The sequence below is a fragment of the Canis lupus genome, chromosome 28, assembly GCF_048164855.1.
Source record: "Canis lupus baileyi chromosome 28, mCanLup2.hap1, whole genome shotgun sequence".
NCBI classification, from domain to species: domain Eukaryota; kingdom Metazoa; phylum Chordata; class Mammalia; order Carnivora; family Canidae; genus Canis; species Canis lupus.
In genome coordinates this window covers 31,062,470-31,084,426 of record NC_132865.1, presented here as the reverse complement: position 1 = coordinate 31,084,426, position 21,957 = coordinate 31,062,470, and the positions used below count along the sequence as shown (strand labels likewise).

The 21,957-nt window shown below is 43.5% G+C and overlaps 1 long non-coding RNA gene across 1 annotated transcript; it reads right to left on the bottom strand.

The window, feature by feature from the left end:
* Window positions 1-13,982: 13,982 nt before the first annotated feature.
* LOC140620002 (uncharacterized) lies at window positions 13,983-21,534 on the bottom strand. Its single transcript, XR_012019758.1, has 3 exons — window positions 21,343-21,534; window positions 17,920-18,073; window positions 13,983-16,779 (listed from the first exon to the last, which is right to left on the bottom strand). It is a non-coding gene; the product is annotated as an uncharacterized lncRNA (long non-coding RNA).
* Between the last annotated feature and the right edge of the window lie 423 nt (window positions 21,535-21,957).

Below are 21,957 nucleotides of genomic sequence, written 5' to 3'. Positions count from 1 at the left end.
ACAAAATGCTTTTGATCTTGGCTGAGAGTACATTGCTAAACCAGCCAGACTTCAGGATTCAGAAAACCTACTCTGTAAAGCCAATCTTAAATTCACAATGGTCTTGATTAAGGACCACTGGGTTAAATTGGGTACATAGAGGCCAAATTTTTTTAAATAAAGAACATTTATTCAGAGTGATGCTGCCAACAGGATTTTTACTCATGTGAAGGTCTCCCTTTTACAACTCTACCCAAGTAAAGTGGCCAAATCCCTGCAGTCCATTTCAGAACCTCACCAGGAATACCAGCATGACTTAATAAGTCTGAATTACAAGATAATTTGTAAATAACACTTCCCTAATTGCCATCAAGAATTTGAAAAAACAAAACAAAATAAAACATACCACTAATGGCCAAGGAAAAACACTGATCACTGGAAATGCAAAAGTTGACACCAACATATTCAAAAGGATACTCTTCAGGAGGGAGATGGCTTGAGTCCTCATTCTGTTCATTCTGTGTGGATTTATACAGGTCAGTTGAGCTTCTTATTCTTCTCTTTTCTCATTTTATTTTTTTGAAGATGTTATTTTTGAGAGAGTGCAAGAGCTAGAGAGCATGAGCAGGGGGAGGGGCAGAGGGAGAGGGAGAAGCAGACTCCCTACTGAGCAGGGAGCCCAAAGTGGGACTCGATCCCAGGACCCTGAGATCATGACCTGAGCTGAAGGCAGACGCTCAACTGACTGAGCCACCCGGGCGCCTGGTCTCTTTTCTCATTTTTAGGATGAGGGTCATGTGCAAATAATTTCTATATCCTTTCTGGCTCCCAAATTCTAATTTTACATCTCTAAATCATTTAAAGTAATACACTACCTCTACATAAACTACTCTTGCTAAACTGATTCCAATATAACTTTAGTTGACTTGTTTAAGTAGGTTAAACATCCCCACATTAAGGGATCTGAATCATGGCCTCCCTATTAATTTTCTCATAAATAGCACAGAAGTAAGTTGCAACCCAGTTTTGCCTGCAATGTCATAAAACCTAAATTAGTTGAATTTAAATTGGTGAAGTGTGAGGATGTGTTAGATTAAAACCCAGTATCAACTAATTGTGCATATTCTTTCCTGGGTCATTTCCTCCTCTTCTGCACTATCTGCCCACAGCTTCCCCAGACATGCCCGACTCCTGAAAGTCTGACTCCAGACAGTTTCTCTCCTGAACCCCAAACTGGAATCTAATAATAGTCTTCCCCATTCACTAAGCGCTTCTTACAGGTCTGGTGCTGAGCTATCATTTTAACAACATCGTCTCTACCTAGACAGTTCCTCTGCAGGGCAGACATTGTTATCTCTCTTCTAGATGAGAAAATGGAGTCTCAGAGAGGCTGCATAGCTGATCAGAGTCACACAGTTGGTTGTTTTCAAAGCCATGATTCAAATCCAGGTCTTGCTGGCTCAAAAACCCATGCCTCTTTGACTATTTTACTAGATTGAACAGTATAGATTAAAAATGCAAGGGATCCCTGGGTGGCACAGTGGTTTGGCACCTGCCTTTGGCCCAGGGCGCGGTCCTGGAGACCCGGGATCGAATCCCACTTCGGGATCCCGGTGCATGGAGCTTGCTTCTCCCTCGGCCTATGTCTCTGCCTCTCTCTCTCTCTCTGTGACTATCATAAAATAAATAAATAAATAAATAAATAAATAAATAAATAAATAATAATAATAATAAATAATAAATAATAAAAATAAAAATGCAAGAGGCTAACTCATGATAACTGTTCTGGATCAAAGTTTCTTTCATGGCATAGAGAGGAGCAGGTTGGCAGGAAAGGCACTCATGCGGGGAAGACAAGCTCTGGAATCTGAGGTTGAGAGAAGAGGAAGGTGGAGTGGTAAAGACAGGTCTGGCCCAGATTAGGAAAGGATTCGTGGTTCAGGACAAGGAATGTTCTAGAGAACAGCATGGGTCATCACAGGATTTCAAGAGGGAGCAGAGAGTGATGTCTATCATCAGTTTCATATTTTAGCAGAAACATTCTAGAAATGCTTGAGCATTTCAATGCTTGAATGTTTGAGCATCTACCTTTGGCCCAGGTCATGATCCTGGGGTCCTGGGATTGAGTCCCACATAGGCTCCTCACAGGGAGCCTGCTTCTCCCTCTGCCTGTATCGCTGCTTCTCTTTCTGTGTCTCTCATGAATAAATAAATTTTTAAAATCTTAAAAAAAAAAAAAAGGAAAGAAATAGAGATGAGAAGTAGATAAGTAGGTAGATCATCAAGGAAGTTATCTACTAGACCAGAGAGAGGAGATTCAGCCAGAACTAGGACAGTGACAGAAGGAAGGGATTCAAAATAAATAAATAAGATAAAAAGGATGCAGAGCTTGGCACACAATTAAATTGGGTAAGTGGATAAGGATGAGGTTCTGTGGACCCCAAAGCAACTCTGATTTGTCTTTATCTGGCCACCCAGCAAAGTACACCCTCGTGGCACCCCTATTGCAAAGCCTATCACCTCAGTGGAGAAATCCACTGCTCTGGATCATACCAGACTCAAACATGCAAAAATAGAATGTCTGGATCTTGCTGAATTATTTCTGTGTCTTTTCTCTATTTTTAAGAAGAGAGTCCATAGTACATGATTTCCTGTCATTGAATGTCTGTGTCTTCAGACTAAGGTTAGGATAGAAAAAGAGTACAGAAAATGGAAAGACATCCTGGGAGTGTCCTAACGCATATCTAAGTCCATGAGCTTGGGAAATGATGAGATGGCCTCAGTGAGTGGGAGCTCAGGTCTCACTCACTCCAGAATCTGACCTCAGCTTCTGCTTCCATGTGCATGAGCCCAAACTCAGTATTTCTAAATTTCTCACCACCCAGGTCTAGGCAATCTCTGTCTGTTACTTAAATTCACATAGTTACCTCTTAACTGGTCTTTCCACATCCCCAGACCATTCTCAACACCTAAACCCCAAACTTCTTAAAACCTAATCGGACCATTTCACTCTTCTGTCCAAAATAGTTCCATGACTAAGGTCCTTCCAGTGGCCAGAAGACCCTGCATGTCCCGGCAGCCTGTAGTCACTGACCTCATCTCCTCCTTCCCCTCCCTTGGCTGCAGCCTCAGTGGCCTCCTCACTCCTCAGACCCACCAGTCACACCCTAACGTGATGCCCTTGTGCTGTTTTCTTCACTCTTCCACCAGGCGTCTGTGAGCCTCACTCCCTCCATCCCCTCAGGGTTTTGTCCAAATGTAGCCTCTGCAGTGAGTCATACCCCGGGCCACCTTACAAAATATTGCAAACCTCCCCCAGTACCCTGCCTCATGCACAGATGCCTCCGCAACACACTTCCACATTGCATTATTTTGCTCCAAGGCATTACTACTAGTTAACATACTATTATGGGTTGAGTTATGTCCCCCTCCAAAAGGCGCTGAAGTCCTAATCTCAGTATGTGCATTGTGGATGTAGCTTTTTTGGGAAAAGGGGCTTTGCAGATGATTGAGTTAAGTTGGGGTCTTCAGAGCAGGCCCTAATCCAATGAGGCCAGTGTCCTTATTCAAAGAGGAACTGTAGGGCAGCCCGGGTGGCTCAGTGGTTTAGCACTGTCTTCAGCCCAGGGCCTGATCCTGGAGACCTGGGATCGAGTCCCATGTCGGGCTCCCTGCATAGAACCTGCTTCTCTCTCTGCCTGTGTCTCTGCCTCTGTGTGTGTGTGTGTGTGTGTGTGTGTGTGTGTGTGTCTCATGAGTAAATAAATCAAATCTTTATTTAAAAAAAAGGGGGGGGATGAATGTGGACACTGACACGCAGGGAGAAAGCCATAAGAGGATGAAGGCAGAGATTAGGGTGATACTGCTAACAGACCAACCGAGCACCAGAAGCTGGGTAAGAGGCCAAGAGCAGATTGTCCCTACAGCCCTCAGCAGGAACCAGCCCTGCCAACCTCGTGAGGTTGAACTTCTGTCCTCTAGCACATCGAGACAAAAAAATTTCCATTGTCTACACCACCCAGTGTGTGGTACTGTGTTATGGCAGATGATCTGTCTTCACCCCCCAAGGTAAGCTTCGTGGGAGCAGGGGCTTGTTGATCTGTCTTCACTATCCTATCACTAGCAGTAAATGAATGAATCGCCAGTTGCGCCCTAGTCCACACTTCTCGACTTTTCTCCCATCCGGCTCCAAGACAAAAATCCTTCTGACCTTCGCCCCAAATACCATGGACTTTGATACCTTCTTAACTCTGCTTATGCTGTTTCCTCTACCCGGGCTGCCCGTCTGCCCCTTGTCCACCCCCTAACGTCTCCTTATCAGTTCAGACACATCCATGTCACCCCTTTGGTGATGAACTCCTTCTGCTCCCCTCTTCTGCTTTATTATTCATGTGGTCGTGCCTCTCTGCCTGTAAACCATGACCCCTTTGAGTTCTGGAATCATATCCTATTAATCTTCCCATCCCCAGAACCTGGCCCGGTGACTGGCACACCAGAGGTGCTTAGTAAATGTTTGCTAGATTGAATTAAATCTGTATCCCGCAGCTTTTGCTCTTGCTGCCCTTCCCTAGACTGCTAGCCACAGCAGGGTACAAGAGGATTAGACAGGACTTTGCAGAGCAGAACTCAGATTAGAGCGTCGGAGCGCCACGGGGCTGCGCCTCTCTGCAGCCCCTTTGTCTCCGCGCCATCTCGTGAGAGCTTCTTAAATTGGAACAGTGGCGATGTGGTACCCAAACCACTCAGCTAAGCCCTGGGAGACGTTTGCCAGAATTCACAGCAACGCAAACAGCTCAATCAAAGGAGGTGTGCGCATCCTCTTCCTTTTTATAAACTAGAGCAAGGTATTCTGTTGGGAAAAAAAGACAATTCTTTGAGACAGCACTTCCCAGGTCTCCTAGGCAAGAAGATACTGGCTTTGATTCCAGGTAATGGGCTCATCTCTGTTTTCCTTTCTGCCCATCATTCTCCCCAGTGGGCGAGCGTTGTAAAGGCCACATGTGTCCACTCATCTTTGCAGAGAGGATGAATTGGAGCCAGCTCCAGAATGAAAAGGTGTGTTTGGAGTGGCCAACGCTCATTTAACCTATTTGAATACTCAAAGGAGTGTAATCTGAAAAGACTCCGCCCCCCGGAAACTCAAACTGAATGGATTTCAAATATCAAACATGCATTCTAAGGAATCACTATTGCTTCTCAGAAGGTTCTCTGCCCCCTGTGTTTTCTTAAAGGCATTCATTCTCAGAGTCCTGCAATCATTACCAAAACAGCAGAGTGGGCCCCAGGAAATGTAGGAAACCCCAGACAGCATTATTGAAATCCTCTCTCCTTGTAGGTACCATCTTGATTAGGGTCAGCTTCAGATTCATGAGAATAGACGATTTCCTCACCCTAATTACGCACATTTGACACTCACATGTTTCCAAATGTCCAGCTAATTGTGTTCATTCAGTCGTGGGTCCAGACTAAATGCCTAGGCCGTGCCCAGCCCTGTGCTCTTCTCAAATGCATCAGAACAAGGGGCTCCTCTTTTTCACATTATGCACAAAGTTGTTTAAAACAATAACGCACTAAGCAACTCCATTATTGCCAGCACAGTATAATACTTTGTGATTTTAGCTAAAGAATTTGCACTCACATTGTTAATAATTCAACTCAGCCCTGTCTTTCATCCCCCTGAATTCATTAGAAGCAATGTTTTTGGTGGTGGCGGTGTTTTTTGTTTGTTTGTTTGTTTGTTTGTTTTTAAGATTTTATTCATTTATTCATGAGAGACAGAGAGAAAGGCAGAGACATAGGCAGAGGGAGAAGCAGGCTCCCTGTGGGGAGCCCAACACAAGACTGGATCCCAGGACCCCAGGATGACAACCTGAGCTGAAGTGCCCAGGGGCAATGTTTTGATCGTTATCTGTACATGATCCCATAATACTGGGAGCCATTGTTGTTGTTGCTGTTGTTATTATGATTACTGGTAGTGGAGAGGCTCTCATCCAGGGAGAGTAGTAGTTTTAACATTTTGGTGGTTACATTCCCTTTTCAGAGCAAAGAATGTCGGGTGCCCTCTCTCCAGAAAAATTCACATGTCTCACACACTCTTAAGTATAATTTCAGGGATCCCTGGGTGGCGCAGCGGTTTGGCGCCTGCCTTTGGCCCAGGGCACGATCCTGGAGACCCGGGATCGAATCCCACGTCGGGCTCCCGGTGCATGGAGCCTGCTTCTCCCTCTGCCTATGTCTCTGCCTCTCTCTCTCTGTGTGTGACTATCATAAATAAATAAAAATTTTTTTTAAAAAGTATAATTTCAGAAGTTCTAAAGAGTTAGCAGACCCTCTACAGCAGGAGTCAGTAGACTTTTTCTGTAAAGACCAGATAGTAAATATTTTAGGCTTTATTGAGCAACAGACAAAAGAATGTAGATGTAGTTTTCTACCCCAAATCTATGGGGCATAGGTTCTAAGACCCCCAATGGATGCCTGAAATTACAAATAGTACCAAATCCTATAATACTGTTTTTTCCTATACTTACATACCTATGATAGAGTTTAATTTATAAATTAGGCACATATTATAAAATGATTATAACAATATACAATAATAAGGGGCCCTTGGGTAGCTCAGTGGTTGAACATCTGCCTTTGGCTCAGGTCATGATCCTGGGGTCCTGGGATTGAGTCCCACATCGGGCTCCCTGCGGGGAGCCTGCTTCTCCCTCTTCCTGTGTCTCTGCCTCTCTCATGAAAAATAGATAAAATCTTAAAAACAAAAAAACAATATACCATAGTAAGAGTTATGTGAATGTGGTCTCTTGCTCACTCTTAACATATCTTCTTGTCTTGTATCCATCACCCTTCTTGTGATGACGTGAGATGATAAAATGCCTAAATGATGAGATGAAGTGAGGGGAATGATGTAAGTGCTGTGATGCAACATTAGGTTCCTACTGACCTGATCACGTCTCAGAAAGAGGATCATCTGGCTTCCTGACCACTGCTGACTGTGGGTAACCAAAACCGTGGGAAAGCAAAACCGTGAGAAAACAAAACTGTGGATAAGGGGTGGAACTACTGTACTTAGATTACAGGAGAGAAAACAAATTCTTACCATTTTTAATTAATTAAAATCCAAGCTGTAATAATTGAGTACGTGGTTTTTGGCTTGTGTGTGTGTGTGTGTGTGTGTGTATGTGTGTGTGATGCAAGTCTATTAATGAGAAGAAAGGAGCTTGGCAAGGGGCAAAAGAAAAATATATCACCTAATTGTGGTTCAAAGTTAGTATTCCCTATCATCAAATCGATTGAAAATATTCGACTGTAAAAACCATACCTAGGGGGCACCTGGGTGGCTCAGTTGGTTAAGCTCCTGCATTTGGCTCAGGTCATGATCCCAGTGTCCTGGGATTGAGCCCAAATTGGGCTCCCTTCTCAGCAGGCTGTCTGCTTCTCCCTCTCCCTCTACCTCTCCCTCTCCCCCCTTGTGCCCCTTCACTCCCTCTTTCTCTATATAAATATGTAAAGTCTTAAAAAAAAAAATCCTTAGCTTGAGGACAGTAAAAACTCAAGTGAGCTGGATTTGGCCAGCAAGCCATAGTCTGCTAATCCCTGCTTTAATGTTCACCCACAGTAAAATACCCAGGTCCAGATTATTGGGAGTATGGATCAGCGCAGCCAGGACCAGCATTGCTGTTCATGGTTCTCCACTGGAGTGGCAGGAAACAAGTTCACACAGTGGCCTCACTTGCAGCCAGCAAGGATTCCTGGTTGCAGTGCTCCCATGGCGGGACTGGCTGGCAGCTGAATTGGGGTCGCATTGCTGCTGCACAGAGCTGCAACCAAGAACGCATGGCATAGTAAATTCTATTAACCTACATTCTGTGACCTCAATAAAACTTTCTCAATAATCAGCAAGAATAACAATGCCTATGAAAAGAAATTCCTTTGCCCAGTGTTTGAAAATTGAAATGTAAAAAGCACATCAGTGGATAAGGCTTTTTAATGAATAAAATTATTTTCTTAATCTGCAGTTATCTTTCAATCAATACTCACTCCCAGAATTCAAAAAAAAACACCATCTTGCAAATTTAAAAGAGCTTAGAATAAATCATAATAAACTAATCAAGAGGCAGTGTTCAACCAAACTGATTATGCAGAAATTTTAGCCTTGAACTCACGCGGTTAATCTTTTTCTACTAAAAACATTCCATAGTAACAGTCAATCACAAGAGAAATGTAATTCTATATAATGTTTTCAGGCCTATAATGTCTAGAAAGCTTAGGCTACTAAGAAGAGCCATAAATGCATTTCATTGTCGGTTAGAACCCATCGTTTCATTTCAATAATGGTTAAATAAATAAATAAATAGATAGATAAATGCGGCTCCCTTGACTGGCTAGCGGAGCCCGCACAATCTGAGTAGCAAACCTGATGCAAGTTCTCCACCTAGCGGATGCTTCGAGAGACGTGCAATAAAATAAAAACTGCCTGTACTTGGGTGTTCTGTAGACACAGAGACCGAGATACACAGAGAGAAGTGGAAAGCATCCTGTATAGCGATCGGTGATGACATCTGACATGTTCATATTTCTTCATTTGTCTTCTTCCTCTTCCGTCTATGTCTACTTACAACCTTAGGCCAGGTTCCCCAGGAATGATTCATCAATACTTGCAAGTGGGACCTTAATTGGACAGCACTTTCTGGAAAGACACCCAGAAGGGAATGAAGGGAGCAAAATTGGAGGGGCATGGTGGGTGGAGCAGTTGGACTGTGACACCAGTGCCAGAGTCCAATGTACTCTACCTCCCCAAAGGGCCATTGGGAAGGTGGTGACATACTAGAGCTCAGCACTGCCCTTGGTTGGACATTTGCAGCCCAGCAGCACAGCAGAATGGCCTCCATGCTGCTGGACCGACACATTGCCTCCAGTCCTGCCACCTTAGGTCTTCCATCTGCAGGCCCATGTGGCCAGGACTGGTGGCCAGTGATGAAGCTGGTTGACTTCAGCTAAGTGAGCCATTCCCTACTTGTTGAGCACCTCGTGTGTGGTGGATGCTCCCTGGTAGGCTCTCCCATGAGAAACAAAACCCGGTGCACACCCACCTGCTTCTACCGCAGACCCATTTGCCCCTGGATAGTTCCGGCTTTCTCTCTGAGGCTTCTGACCGGCCAGCCAAGCCATCTGCCACTGCTCAAGAATCCTTGTGCCTCTAGCCACTCTCCTTCCACACTAAGTGGATGACTAGATGCATCATCAAACTCACTCAACTGCCCCTTGGATTTCCTCTCACTCGGTCTTCTGGGCCAGCCCGAGGGGCAGCAGTGGGTCTCCTGTTCAGTCTTAGCTTGCGTCTTATTCCACTCTGACCCTTCTGGGAACTCTGCTTGGCTCTTCTCCACCTCCATCAGCTGCTAGAAATGGACCGCTGTCCCCGCCATGCAGCTATAGGTAGGAATGAGGGGGAAGGATGAATTTACCTGTAATGGATGAAATGAGAGTCAGAAGTCTCACCTTTGATACTGCAATGTGAAGTGACAAAATGAGGAACACAGTGAGAATTGGAAGAACAGGAAAGTAATAAGAATGGATCAAAAGGAAGAAGTAAGAGCATTAGAAGACACATCCGGGAGGTCGAAAACAGAGAATCAAATACCTTTTTCACTTGCCTTCCACGCTTCATGTTGTCTGCCTTTCCACTTACCTCTACTCTTTCCCAGATTCCTTTGGTTTCTCTTTTCCTGGACCTATAAGTGTTGGAGTGACCTAGAAACCAGTCCTGGGACCACTTCCCTTTCCTTTCCATACATAATGTCACTCAGTCCTGTGGCTTTAAGTATCTTCTCTATGTTCCAGGTCCCAGATTTGAACCTCAAGCCCAGACCTCCCCATCCCAACTTCTTATACACCACCTGGCTCTGGATGACTGAAAGGCATCTCAAGGTCAGTAACTGGACCTCCACACTTGTTTGCTCACAACAAAGCTCCCATCACCCCAGTCTTCCACATGTCAGGAAATGTCAAGTTCAATTTTTCAAGTTGCTCAGGCCAAAATGTGAAGTCATCCTTGACTCCTCCTTTCCTCTCACCCTCTCAATCAATCCATATACAAATCTCATCAGTAATATTCTTAAAACACATCCAGAATCCAACCACTTTCACCACTTCTACAGCAACCACTGTGGTTCAAGCCACCATTTGTTCCTGTCTTCCTATCATGTCTGAACAGATCTCGTCTCTCTCTACCTTTCCTCCTTCTATTTATTCTCCACACAGCAGCCAGCAACAGGCTGTAGAACAGAAGTCGAGCTGTGTGGTTTCCCTGCGTTAAGCCTTCTATCAGCTTCTCCATGTGCTCAGAGTAAAAACTAAAGTTATCACCTGGACCTGCAATGCTCTGCACAACCTGGCTTCTTTGCTCCTTGAAAACACAGGTAAGGCTGTGTCACACTTGCCTTTCCCCTTCCTGGAGTTCTTCCCAGAAGTCTGCATGGTTCCTGCTTCCCATACCCCCCTTCCTGGAGTTCTCCTTCCCAGAAGTCTGCATGATTCCCTCTCTCACCTCTCCCAGGTCTTTATTTAAATGGGGCCTTTTCAGAAATGTCTTCTCTATAACTTCCAATTTAAAATGCAAAAAACAACTCTACTTGTTTTCCTCTCTAGTGGGTTCAGTGGTGGTCCCCCAAAGATTACATCTTTGCAGATGTAATCCAATTATAGATCTTGAAACGAGATCATCTTGGATTACCTGGGTGGACAATAAATCCAGTAACAAGTTTCCTTATAAAAGACAAAAGACACAGGCGTCCAGAAGAGGGGAAGGCTATGTGAAGATATATCACTACCCAATATAAAATTCATTGATCATGGTTGTTGACTTTCTACCCTCCTAATCTATAAGCTACAAGAAGACAGAGGGTTTTATCCATTGTGTTCACTGCTGTATTTTTTTAAAGATTTTTATTTATTTATTTATTTATTTATTTATTTATTTATTTAAAAGAGAGAGAGTGAACAAGAGAGAGCACTAGCAGGGAGGAAGGAAGCAGAGAGAGAGGGGGAAGCAGACTCTTCCTTGAGCAACAGGCCTGATGTGGGGCTCAATCCCAGGGTCCCGGGATCATGATCTGAGCCAAAGGCAGAAACTTAACCAACTGAGCCACCCAGTCACCCCATGTTCACTGCTGTATTAATGGAGTCTAAGACAGTGCATGGTTCCAGTGTCTCATTAGTGGTTAGTGTTCCATGAATATTTGTTAATCAGGAAAACAAAGAGATAACTAAATGAACAAGGAATGTCATTCCTGATAATTGTGCTGGAGTGAAAAAGAAGAATGATGGATCTATTGATAAAAACAAGACTGAAGGGATCCCTGGGTGGCGCAGCGGTTTGGCGCCTGCCTTTGGCCCGGGGCGCGATCCTGGAGACCCGGGATCGAATCCCACGTCGGGCTCCCTGCATGGAGCCTGCTTCTCCCTCTGCCTGTGTCTCTGCCTCTCTCTCTCTCTGTGTGACTATCATGAATAAATAAATAAAATCTTTAATAAAAAAGAAAAAAAAAAAAAAAGACTGAAAGAAATCATAATTGAACTGAATAGAATAGAACTGAGATGGGGGTGATCCCTGGGTGGCTCAGCGGTTTCGCGCCTGCCTTTGGCCCAGGGCGCGATCCTGGAGTCCCGGGATCGAGTCCCGTGTCGGGTTCCCGGCATGGAGCCTGCTTCTCCCTCTGCCTGTGCCTCTGCCTCTCTCTCTCTCTCTATGTCTATCATAAATAAATAAAAATAAATCTTAAAAAAAAAAAAAGAACTGAGATGGGGGTAGCTAGACAAGTTCAATGTAGGGTGTGTTCAGTTTGATACGACGGAGCTACAAGCAGAAACTTAAACACGGTCTCGACTTATGAGTTTTTGACCTTATAATGGAGTAAAAGTGAAATGCATTCAGTAGAAAACATACTTGGAATATTGAATTTGGACTATTTCCTGAGCTAGTGATACACAGGATGGTTTTCCCTCCTGGTGCTGGGCAGGAGCAGCCCCCAGTGAGCCACACGAATACAAGTGTTAACGAGCAATACACCAGCAGCCGTTCTGTGCCCATACAATCATTCTGGCTTTCACTTTTAGTAGAGTATTCAACATATTATGTGAGATAGCCAACACTAGTATAAAACAGGCTTTGTGTTGGGTGATTTTGCCCAATTGTAGGCTACTGTAGGTGTTCTGAGCACGTTTGAGGTAGGCTAGGCTAAGCTATGATGTTTGAGAACTTAGATTTATTAAAAACATTTTCAACTTAATGACATTTTAAACTCAATGGGTTTTTCAGAACATGAACCCCATTGTGAGTGGAGGAAGATCTGCGTATGTTTTCACTAATTTAGGATTTACTTATCCAGCCAATTCCAAAAGAATTTTGGAAGACTTACTCTGTTTAATAAGATAATAAGACAAAAACATGAGAAAACTGACAGGCATTGGAGGATGTAGAACTGATGTTTGGTTGAAACATCAGCATTGAAGATACATAGACTAGTGATTAAATGTCACATATGAGCACTTCAAATCCTATTTTAGCTAGCCTCTCTTGCACCAGATGTTTTATTATACAAATTCAAACTTGATTTTTGATTGATGGATTGATTTCACCTCTAATAGTTTCCCCTTTCTATATGTTGAGGCAATATTAGTGGTCCGGAAAGCAGCCAAGATTCAAATTATATAAAGGATAAGGAGAGCAATAGCTCCTGAAAATTTCAGAGATTCAGAGCAGAAGCTGAAATTGCTGAGCTTCCCTAAGTACTAGCCTCGGAGCTCATGTACTCCCTAAAGAGCTGACCACCACCCGAGCCCCCCTGAAGGAGCCAGTGTGCATTTTGGAACACACCAGACCCTGTGTGGGGAACGTATACTGTTCCAACCCCAGCCAGCTTTACTTCCTCAGTCTTTCCTGCTCTCCCATTTAATGAGGCACTTCCACTGGTGAAGATATTTTCCAAATAATTTTCTACCCTACTCTCCTTGTTTGTTGGAAAACAAGAATGACAGAAAGACAGGAAGACAGAAGAAAGAAAAGAAGAAAGAAGAAAGAAAAGAAAGAAAGAAAGAAAGAAAGAAAGAAAGAAAGAAAGAAAGAAAGAAAGGAAAGAAAGAAAGAAAGAAAGAAAGAAAGAAAGAAAGAAAGAAAGAAAGAAAGAAAGAAAGAAAGGTCCCTCATGATAGTTCACAGATATTAAAAGTGGAATAGATGTCTCCTCTCTGCACTTCCCTTTAAAAATTTTAGGACATCTTTCAAATGACAAAATGTCAGAAAGATACGTATCGGAGTCAGATTTCTTTGTTATTTTGCAAGATTTGCAGAGGCCAAAGGCTCAAGTTTTTAAGTATTTCATCCTTATCCTTTTACAGAGGTGTGTCTTGTGGCCACATAGGAGGCACTGCCAGCAGACCTTGGCCACCCCACACGAACCCCGCCCGTCTTACCGCCAGCAGGAGGCAGGCCAAGCGCCCACCTCACACGGTGTCATTAGGCAGCTTCCAGCTGAGCCCCAATGTGCTTCTGAAAACATCAAAGTTGAAAAAGTGCACATAAAATCTGAGAAAATATTAGCTTCATGGATGAAATCTGCATTTAATGGACCCTGAGTGGGGAGATGAAGCATATATAGAAACATATATATATATTTATGTTTACCAGTTTATTAAAGGATCTGAATCAGCAGCCAGATGAAAGATACATCAGGTGAGGCTCTGAACAAAGGCGCTTCAGTCCTCATGGAAATTGGGGCCTCGATCAGTGGCACACAGAAGAGGTCTGGTTCCTCAAGCATAGAAGCTCTCCAAAAAAAAAAAAAAAAAAGTGAGATAAAGTATATTTTCTTGCAATATTTAGTATATACTTTATATCCCAATACCTTGACATATTAAGAAGGCTTTTTCTTTTTCTTTTTTTTTGTTTTACTTTTGAGTTCATTTTAATTCCAAAGGTAAAACAAACTGAAAACCTGAATTATTCTAAAATGTTGTATTTTTCACTATGAGTGCTAGATGGCATGTGCATACTTCATATGGCTTTAGGCTGGTTTGCCATTGCTAACATCTCCTTTATGGCATGAATGTTTAGATTGTTTAAATAAAGCGTCTGAGGGTGACCCATTTGTGGAAGAAAAGTGACTTTTGACGTCAGACTGTTTGTAGCTAAAAGTAGTCAGTGGAAACTGCTGTTATACCTATACCCCACTGGAAAGACAGGAAGCATTACTTTGTAACACAATGAGCCACAGACTGGATGAGAAATAAGATGTTCTTGGGATAGAATTGTAGGGACAGTTTTCCACAATAAGGAGATAGAGAGGGAAAGGAAATGGATACAGATATCTGTGTATAATATAGATATTTCCTTTTTTCTGAGAAAAAAAAATGTATACATATTAAACCTGACTTCCCAGAACATATTTTAAGAATAAATTGTAGTTTATTATGATATATGTTCTCCCTACACAGTCAGAATTTGGAATGTTCTATCTAGTTAAGTGTTATGCTTTCAGCCCAGGAGAAAAGAGGACTATGAATTGATATCAGCGAATCTTCTTTGAACAGGAGTTGCATGCAAGGTATTGAGAAATGCTTCCTCAGAGCCTCCTCCCCAATCTAGTGTCCTCATTGGGGTGCTCACATGGTCATTAATCTGGACCTATGGACCTTGAGTTTCTTCCTTCTGGGCATTTACTAGACTACACTAATTCACACAGTAGTGCTAATGGGTGAGAGTTAATGTGTTTTCTCTCAAGGGCATTTGTACTTTCAACAATTAGTTGATCTCTAATTGGCAAGAGGACTGGAATCCCCCAGCTGTCTGGAAATCCCAGAAGAGGCTTCATGGGCTGGGACATTGTCAGCCCCTGTGTGAAGTCTTCCTGGCAAACTCCAATACTGAATCTGACTAAAGAATCAGTACTAGCCACCCAGAGAGCTGGAGGTCATGACGTGATCTGAGAGGAAGACAACCACAAGTGTCTACATTTCATGCTGGTTGAGTTGTGGGTTTCGAGTATGGATTTAGACTCATCTGGAATCAATTTTCAGGGGATGGTCACTTGCTAACTCTTAAATCTGTGCCATGAGACATGTTTTTAACTTCTCTAAACCCCTATTCTTCGTTCATAACACGTGGATGATATTGACAAGGGTTTTGTTGGAATCCAATGAATGATATTAAGGTCTCATCAGCATAGAGCCAACACAGAAAGTGCTCGATAAACGGTAGTCACTATCATTTCATTTGAGGAGTTGAGACCAATTAGCTCCGGAGTCACACCATCTCAGACTAGAAGGGACCTTCGAGTCCAATCCAACTGTGACTCTCCAGCACCTGGCCATGCGGTCTCGTCTGCATGAGACGTCTTCCGAGATACTCAGCATTTGACATCAAAGCCTTCCGCTAAGGCTATTGCCAGTAAAGGGGAGGTGAAGAGAAAGTGGCTTAGGGGCATACTTGCTAAAATGAGTAGTAAGAAGCTGTCTGATTGTTCTTGCAGGCTTGGTTTTCTGAGCATAGGGGCACTGTGAGTCATTCTACTGGAACAGAATGGAAACTCCCATCGAAGGTGATACTTTGTGAAAGGCACTTTGAAAACAATCCCCCTCCCAAATCTCTTATAAAGCACAGCTGTTAAAATCCAGAGGTACCCAGTTAGGTATTAGAGATTTCTTTCCAACACAACCAATAAATGAGAGGCTGCTACGAAAACCTCGGCATGCATCACTTAAGCCCGGGAGTTACGCGGTGACACTCCGCAGGTGCCTGGCGCCGACAGAGATTATCATTGAAGCATTGAAGGTTACGCCAGGAATCACAACATTGCCACCTGCATTCCGGCTGGGAAGAACAAGCCTGCCAGGAAAAGTCGGTGCAAACCTTGCGTGTCCTTCCTCGCTGCCAGAGGCTGGAGGACACAGTGACATGTCAGTGCCACCTCCCACCTGCTCTTCGACCTTGGTCAGGAGTCACTGTTCCCCCTGAGCATCAACGCTTCGCCTACGAAGTGGTGACAGTCGTGATCGCCTGCCTTCCCCCCCTGATTATGACTGGCTTTAATGAATTCCATTTTCATAAAGTGTTTTCCTAGCCTCGACAGGTCGTCGCTGCCCAGGGTAAGGAAAAAGCCATTATCATCGTTGACCCCAGAGCCAAAAGAAAGATACTTTCTCAGGCTTCCCCGCTTTAACAAAGTCTGAGTATCAAGCTTGTATCGAGCTTTTCATCACACGCCACAAAGAGCATTCAAAAGTTCACGGTCCTGAAATATGAATTTGTTGTTGCAGTCGCTTTTCTGTGAAAGGCAATGTGCTTTCACACATGTAGCCAGTTACAGTAAAGACTCGCTCCAAAGAGCCTCGGTACAGATGGCCAGAGCTGGCCTCTGGTGCGCAGTTCATTAAACAGTCTCCCTTTGACCAACAGGCCTCATTGTAAGGCAGCCCAGGCCCCAGCTGATGTCAAAAGCGCCATTCTACCCGGGCTGGATTGTTCCCACAAAGCATGCCCACACGCATCCTGCGGCAGATAGGGATGGGGCTGGCTCCGCAGATGTCACTGCCACCACCACCACTGTCACTTTTTCCCTGTCACACGATCTTGGGTATCTTTCCAGAGACTTGCACAAAGCCCGATTCAGAGTTTGCCTTTGACCGATGCACACTTGGCTGCAGATGACCGGGGAAGAAGAAAAAGGCGTCCTGGTGTTTCTCCACCCTCGCCTGGGAAAGCTTGGGAATTCCTGGCTGCTTTACCAGCTCCGACTCCGGCTGAAAAACAAATCAGAAAGTTGCCAATGGTTTCATTCAGTCTGGGAAACTGGGTTAATGCGACTCTGTGAGTGAAACCATCAATGCACAAAAGTCAGGAAATCCAAGAGTGCCATTCCCACAGCCCACGGAGGCCTTCCAACACACAGGTGACTCTGTGTGCCCGCCGAGGCCCTCAACGGCATCCTTGCCAGGGGATGGAAGCCATCCCGGGAGGTCGCCAGCCTGAAAGGGGAAAATGGTCCCTGCATTCATTACATTACAGTTTCGACTCTGAAATTATTTATGTATTTTGAAGTCAAGCGCACCACATTGTAATTACCTTGGCCCGCTGAACGGACTGAGCCTTTCCTCCTTCTCCCTTGGTATTCGAAGGGCCGAGAATGGGAGCCGGGACATGCTGAATAGACAACTAATGGGTAGATGCCTGGATGGGTGGGTATTTGAAAGTTACGTGTAAAGTGCAAACTGTTCTATTTCCATCCATCCCATAACTATCACACACAGAGGGCTGTGTGGAACTCCAATTTCTGGTGTTGGAGTTTTATCTGGACTCCATTCCTTCTCACCTTCCTAGTAACCGGCCAGGTCTCTGCCATTTCAAATAAAAACTCTGCGCCTTTGCTCTGTAATTGTTAGCAAAATTTCTCATTTCTTAAGCATCCTTATTCTCTCAGAGACACCTCCAAAGTCTACCATCCCAGTGGACCTGGTGCATCGCCTTTCTCCTACCCCCCAAAACAAACATGGAGCAAAGGAAGCCCTTGGAAATAATGTGTAGAAAGTGTGCCTGAGTGGGGCACCTGGGTGGTGCAATCTATTAAGCAACCAACTCTTGGTTTTAGCTCAGGTCGTGATCTCAGGGTTGTGGGATCGAGCTCTGCAGTAGGCTCCATACTCAGCAAAAAGTCTGTTTGGAGAGTCTCCCTCTGCCACCCCCACCAAAATTAATAAATAAATCTTTAAAAAAAAAAGAAGAAGAAGAAGAAGGTAAAAGAATGTGTGCCTGAGAACTGCTACCCAGGGAATAATGGCATGGAGGCCAGCCTTTTGTCAACATTGCCATTCCGCAGGCCTTCAGTTCCTACCAGGTATGTGTACACAGCAATTATTTCTTGAGAAGAAAACACAACCACCGACCTGGGCGTGATGGTACGCAGGGAGAGCCAAGCAAGCCCTCCAGGAGCTCGTAGTATCCTCAATGGAGAAAACGTGTTGGATGCAATCTTAGCACGAGGCATGTCCTACATCCAAAGAAGAGTTTCATGGGAGATGCACAGTCAAAATAAGACACCTGAGTATGTGAAAAAATATGGAATAAATATTGTAAAGGCTAGGGGGAGGAGAGAATTGAACGGTTGGAGACAAGTGATGCTAACCAGGATGCTCCTCACTGTGGGAACACTTGAGCATGTGGGGAGCATCATAACATATCAGAATTCCATCATGTTAGAAGAATCTACAACTGGACGGAATATTAGAGACCGTGTTATCAAACATAATCATATATATGAAGCAACTGGCTTACCAGACTAACAGTGAGCAACTTTCATATCAGGGTCAACCATGACATCCACTAATACAGCTCAACTTAAGTATTATCAGAAGACCCATCTTACCTCAAAATAGCACCATCAGTGTCTATTAGTATAAGTCATGTATTCCTGCCATTTTCTTTCATACCTTTGGATAAATTTACTGTGTTTCCAGAAAGTGCACATTAAAAAAAAAATCTGGGGTCCCTGGATGGTTCAATCCATGAAGCATCTTACTCCAGCTCAGGTCATGATCGCAGAGTCCTGGGATCAAGCCCCACATTGGGCTCTATGCTCGGCAAAGAGCCTGCTTGTCCCTCTTTCCCACTTGTGCTCTTTCATGCTCTCTTTCTCAAATAAACAGGTAAAATCTTTTAAAAAGTTAAAAAATAAAAATAAATCTGTCTTCAAATTGAGAGGCAGTCTACAAAATGAAGACCTGTACTTTAAAAGCATGAAAGTCATCATGGTCATGAAAAGCCAAAAAAAAAAAAAAGCCTGAGGAATTGTTCCAGATGAAGAAAGACAAAAAAAAGCATCCAACTAAATGGCATCTGAAACCCCAGATTGGATCCCAACCCGGAAAACAATTCTTTGATCTTTGTTTTCCTGTATGTAAGTGAAACAATTGCCAAAGTGTGAATAAGTCCCAGAGGTTGGATATTAGCATCCCAATGTTAATTTCCTGATTTTGATCATTTTACTGTGGTTCTGAAAGAGAACGCCCTTGTTTTTAGGTAACACATAATGAAGTTTTTAGGGGTAAGGGAGCATGTGTCACCCAGCTTAAAATCATTCTCTCATGTCTCAGCAGGAATAAGGTCCCAAGAATCTGCAAAGGGCAGTATGACCTTCTGGAGAGCCCAAGTGATGCAGGGACCTGACGTGCCCACCTGGATGCCTGCTTTGCAATGGTCCCCAAGGTCTTGAGCAAATTGCTTCATTTCCTCTTATTAGGATGTTTAGAAAAATACCAGCAGCCTATACATGTACTGAAACCTTTATATGTGCCAGGCACTATATCAAGCACTTCAAGTGTATTAACGACAACCTTTTACAAAGGAGAAGACAGTCACAGAGTGTCATGTCATTTGCTCACTTTCACACAACTGAGTAGCAGCCTTGACCAAAACTGAACTGTTACCTTACACCACGTCTGACCTGCCAGTGCTCCTGTGAGGCTGCTGCCAAGCACTAATTTAGTGCCTGTGCCACAGGAGATGCTCCGTAAAGGTTAGCTGGTTGCCAGTGTCACCCACATCGCCACCACCAATGATGCCCTGCACCGTATCTGCCTTAGCTGGATCCTAAATCCTCAGTGCTTGGGTCCCTCTTCTTACTAAATCTTTTGTAGTTTCATCAAATAATGTAATCTATAAGTTAAACACCAGATATTTCAGAAGTGCTTAGGAAAAAGTAGAGGTATCATTAAGTGAATACATTTTTCTTATAACAATCGTAACTTCGCAGCTTGGCTCCATAAGCTTGGCTGGTATGATGCATCTAAACTTGATGACATTTTTCATACTATTTGGATTCCTTCCATAGGACACCGTAGAGCCAGGGGAGGGAGGAAGATTTATATTCAATCATTACCCTGGTGTACATATCTTGGGCATGTATTTGGGCTTTTCTCCAGAAAGTGTGCTAATGTATCTTGTCTAGTAAAAGACATTCAAAGCAGAGGTTATGTCACAAGTCACTTTCCTGGGTTTATGGGGTTTTTTTAGCTCCTTGCAGAATAGCCTTTGATGACTTTCATTGGTTGGTGTTGATACTGAGCGCATATGGGCCACCCAGTCATGTTCTTTAAATACAAAAGGAGATGGTATTCATCTACTAGGATTGCTGTAACAAAGTACCACAGACCAGGAAGCTTACATAGGAATCTGTTTCCTCACAGCGATGGAGGTTAGAAGTCTGAGTTAAAGTTGTCAATTAGTAAGTTTAGTTTCTTCTGAAGTCTCTCGCCTTGCCTTGCCGATGGCTGTCTTCTCCCTGTGTTCTCACATGGTCTTTCCTCTGTGCATATCTGTGTCCTCACTTCCTCCTCTTATAAGGACACCGGTTATATCAGAATAGGGCCCATCCTAGTGACCTCATTTTAACTTAAATAGCTCTCTTGAGTCCTCATCTCCAAATACAGTCATAGTTTCTGGTCCTGGGGGTTAGGACTTCACTATCTAACTTTTGGAGGGACAAAACTCAGTCCATGATAGAGACTGAAAAGGAGAGGAAGAGAAAATCCATAGAGAGGTGCCTTAAATTCTAGAAACAAATATTCCTTGGAGTCCACTGTTTGTAAAACATGAGTCTGGCTTCTGATGGTACCTGTTCACCTGCATCAGTTTTTGGGAACGAGTCAGGTGAAGGTTCCATCCTAGCAAAGTTTCCAGAACCTGCTCTTACATATCCATAAACTCCTTCTTGAACCCTGCTGACCATACCTTGACATCCTGCTCAGCAGATTCCGTATCACCATGTTCAGTGTGGTTCTCAGTGCCCAGGAATATAAAAACTCTTGTGCATAATATGTTGGCACCATTGCTGAACTCAACATTCAGCCAATATGGCTAAGCAACTTGGAAATAATCCATCCTCTTAATAGCTGATATAATTTTAGTACTTTATTTACTACAAACATTGAATTTTGCCTTCAGGCCTCATAGAGAACAGCACTGACAACTCCCAGAAACATATTTGAAATGCCTCACGTAGCATACGCAGCTGACTAGAAGCATTCCTAGTGTGCTGTGACAGGGATGAGGAAAAAGAGGGTGTGAAACCGCTAATCCAAAACTAAAGCTCTCCAGGTCTACCCCCCGAATCCCTGACCCACTCGACTTCTGATTTAGGACCCAGAAACCTGTAATCCTCAATCTGCTAAGGACTCTGCTCAGGATTTAGGCTCCTGTCTCTGTTTCCCTGTCAAAATCATATTGTTCTCTTCCCCCCAAAATGAGATGGGACTCTAAAACAAACTTGGTAAAAGTCAAAATCGATGAAATAATATAATTGCAATTCTTACCTGTGAGAGCCAATTTAAATCCACCAGATTTGTTTTTGTTCTGACAATGTCCGCCAGTTCATGCTCATTACCAGATAAAGACCGAATGGCTCCCGGAGGAGAACTTTGCCTTCGTTCCCACAAGAAGATTGAGATCTATGCTTTCATTGTTCTAGATGTATCTTCATGGATTCTTCACAGCTCTAGACTTCCATACTGTATAATACCAGACACAAGAGTAACTGTATACCCTTGAAACTAATAGAATGTTATATATCAATTATACCTCAATTAAAAAACAAAAACCCACAGGATATGACATAACCTTGGTCTTAACAATTTAACATTAAATTGCCAACGTGGATGCGTTTATTGTCCCAGAACTACATATTTTAAGATGGTTAAAATAGTAGATTTTCAAAGAAAAAATGGTAGATTTTCTGTAGTTCTGTACACAGAACTTTTTCACAAATTTTAAAAAGAATCTGTCGTCCAGAAAAAAAGAGTTCGATATTCTAATTGTGATTTTACAGGGACTCCAGGAGCCGACTGTCGTACAACAACACATGACCACCAGGGGACAGCATAGACCTGATTCTGCTTTAGACTGCACTAGGCTTCGCAGTGGGTTTTCTC